At 46.4% G+C, this 2,900-nt stretch overlaps 1 long non-coding RNA gene across 2 annotated transcripts; it reads right to left on the bottom strand.

Annotated features, from left to right (window-relative positions):
- Positions 1 to 1,843: 1,843 nt before the first annotated feature.
- LOC134486288 (uncharacterized) lies at positions 1,844 to 2,516 on the bottom strand. Of its 2 annotated transcripts, none has more exons than XR_010065095.1 (2): positions 2,300 to 2,516; positions 1,844 to 2,208 (listed from the first exon to the last, which is right to left on the bottom strand). It is a non-coding gene; the product is annotated as an uncharacterized LOC134486288 (long non-coding RNA). The 2 variants fall into 2 exon arrangements; XR_010065096.1 differs by having other exon boundaries at positions 1,844 to 2,106.
- Between the last annotated feature and the right edge of the window lie 384 nt (positions 2,517 to 2,900).

The following is a 2,900-nucleotide window of genomic DNA, read 5'->3' as shown; positions in this document are numbered from 1 at the left end:
TCGATCCCCAGCTCCGAAAAAAAGAAAAGAAAAAAAAAAAAAAAAAAAAAAAAAAAAAGACTGCACATTGACTGGGCCTAAACAGGGAGGAACAGAGATCGAGGAAAGGAAACTGGAAGCTCCCAGTTGCTAAGAGCCTCTGTTTCAAAAGAAATACTCGGAAATGGAATGTCTCCGAGAGATCTTGTTATCATCCACGCGGTCAGCGATCAGCCACTGTGCTATCTGCCTGCACAGGATTCTGAGGATCTTCCCATCAACTGGCCCACGATGTTCTCTAAAGATTTTAAAGATGAGAAATATAGGAAGTTGTGATCTGCCTGGCATGGTGGCCCCAGCTTCAGCCCCAGAACTCAGGAGGCAGAGGCAGGTGGGAAACCCTCAGGTCAAGGCCAGCCTGGTCTACAGAGTGAGTTCCAGGCCAGCCAGGGCTACTCAGGGAAACCCTGTCTTTAAAAAAAAAAAAAAAGTGAGAATTTGTGATCTATGAAAGAAATTATTAAAACAATTAAGATTTACTTCCTTAAAGGGATTTAATTTACTTAAACAATTAAAAGATTCACTAAGCTCTCATTTTAAAAATGCTGGATCGTTTTATTTTTAAAAAATACTACTCATGGGGTTGGGGATTTAGCTCAGTGGTAGAGCACTTGCCTAGCAAGCGCAAGGCCCTGGGTTCAGTCCCCAGCTCCGAAAAAAAGAAAAGAAAAAAAAAAAAAAACTATTCACCAAAGTCCTGTTTGGGGCCCTAAAGTCAGACTAGTAAAGGGGGAACGTGGAGCTTCACAGAAATTACCTTACCCTACTTTCATTTTGACCTTCGATTCTGCAGCTATTTTAAAAATATATCTCACTCTATGTTTAGAAGTGCATTGTTTATTGCTTGAACTAAAACAGCAATTGGTTTCCGTTAATACCAGTAAGCTTTCCCAAATCAACCAAGCTTCCTGAGTCAACAACTAAAACAACGGAAAAGAAAGAAAAGAAAAGAAAAAAAAAAGTAAAGAAAAATCGCGGTCTTATTGGGAGTAACTTTAAAAATACATAAAAATAGTCATGGCTCCTCTGACCTTCATCCTGATTCATCTTTTGACATGCCAAAACACCTCTGTCTCTAATTTCTGTCCCTGGCCCTTCCAGGCCTCAATCTGCCATCACGAGGACAAACATGATCTTCTCACCAAGTCACACCTTTCTAGCAAAAAACGACGCCAGTTTAGCTGGAGAAAAGCTTGGAGACTGGAGCTGCACAGGCGCTGGGGATGCTCGTCCAGCCCTGGTTGCACACACAACTTCCTTCAACCTCAGCCTAAGTCGTTTGCTTGGGGGAGGCAGCAATCTTAACCTCAGCTTTAGTTTGATGACGCTTTGGCTTTTTTGTTTCCATCTTGTTTTATTGCTGTGGTTTCCCTTCGTCTTTGCCAGTAGTTAAACCTCCCTGCTTCTCTCCAATACTTGGTCACAGCAGAGATCCCGAGGTGGTGAAAGGAGTTGCAGCTGAAACCCTTGGCTTTACTCCTTGAGGTACTTTCTTCTTGGTAGAAGCGAGCTGGAAACCACATTCCACCCTCCCTCCCTCCCTCCCTCCCTCCCTCCCTCCCTCCCTCCCTCCCTCCCTCCCTCCCTCCTTTTACAGCGTGGCCTCACACCTCCAACCCAATCTGCTGGTCAGTGCTCTGACCGGAGCCCAAGAAGCCAACCGTGTAGATCCATTTCCTAGAAAGGATGACCTCGGTGGCTCTCAGAAGCGAGCAAGCAACCACATGTGCGCTGACCTGCGGGGTCCAGACTTGGAGGCAACAAGTCATTTGCACGATTCTCAACTTTTAAAAAAACTCATCCGTTTTCATCTCATGTTTATTTGATAATATACGTAAATAATTGCATCCGTGTACATATATGTATAATATAGCAGTACGTCATATAATTTATCTCGACATAAAAGTGGGTAGGGCTACTCACTCTCACTCATGAATGCACATTTACTTAAGTCTGGAGACAGATGCTCTCCGCCGCAACCCGTAAGAGCAGGGCTCTCGCTCTCTAGTGCACCCCCAGCAGATACCCAGGCAGTGTGTGTTGACTGAAACGTCCTCCCCACAGCAACTGCGAGAAAAAGCATTCAGGCATCGGTCTGTAAGTTCAGAATCTTCTCATCCACGCAGGAGAAGGTCTGTGTCCAACGGGTACAGTGGGGGAGGGGACGCCCTGGGAACAACCTGTAGTGTCATTCCTCCGCCCCACCAAGAACAAAGACCATCCAACCCAGGGCCTCCCACAGGCTAGGCAAGCCCTTTACCGTTGAGCGGCCTCCCTCGGCCTCTAGTATATCTTGCTTGGATTCTATTGTGCCGGCTCACGGTACTCTCACAGCAGTGGAATGTGCATGGGGGACCTGTGGGGGTAGGGGTTAGGAAGAACCTGCAGAGTCACTTAGGAAACCTCAGACCACTGGGAGCTCCTCTCCCTCTTCTGGGCTGACCTCCCACACAATCTAATTTCAGCTCCTCCTTTCTCCGCTGATATAAAGGCCTGAAACAGCTTGGGGGTGGGGGCGGGGCTGGCCTGAGCCGCAAAGAAAGGGAAGCCCACAGCAGGGTGCTGAGCCGAGAGGGAAAGGAGCTGAAAAAGGGCCCGACCCTCCAGGCTTCTCTAGCAACAAGGTGAAGGGGAGCCTCCTCAGGTTTTTGTGACATTCAAACGATCCTCCCCAGGTAGTTATGGACTCACCTTGGGGTTTGAGTGGGTCTACCCGTACAGCTCTTACACAATAACTGGTTTGCTTGGTTGTTACTCTTTCATTTTTTTTTTTGAATTCTGCATCAATCAAACGGTTTTTTACATAGATCTGTGAGTTGTTTTCTTTAAAAAAATTAAATAAAGCGAAAATCAGAAAGCCA

The sequence above is a fragment of the Rattus norvegicus genome, chromosome 3 (assembly GCF_036323735.1).
Source record: "Rattus norvegicus strain BN/NHsdMcwi chromosome 3, GRCr8, whole genome shotgun sequence".
Lineage (NCBI taxonomy): Eukaryota > Metazoa > Chordata > Mammalia > Rodentia > Muridae > Rattus > Rattus norvegicus.
The sequence above is the reverse complement of the archived record's forward strand: the minus strand, read 5'-3'. Positions and strand labels throughout refer to the sequence as shown.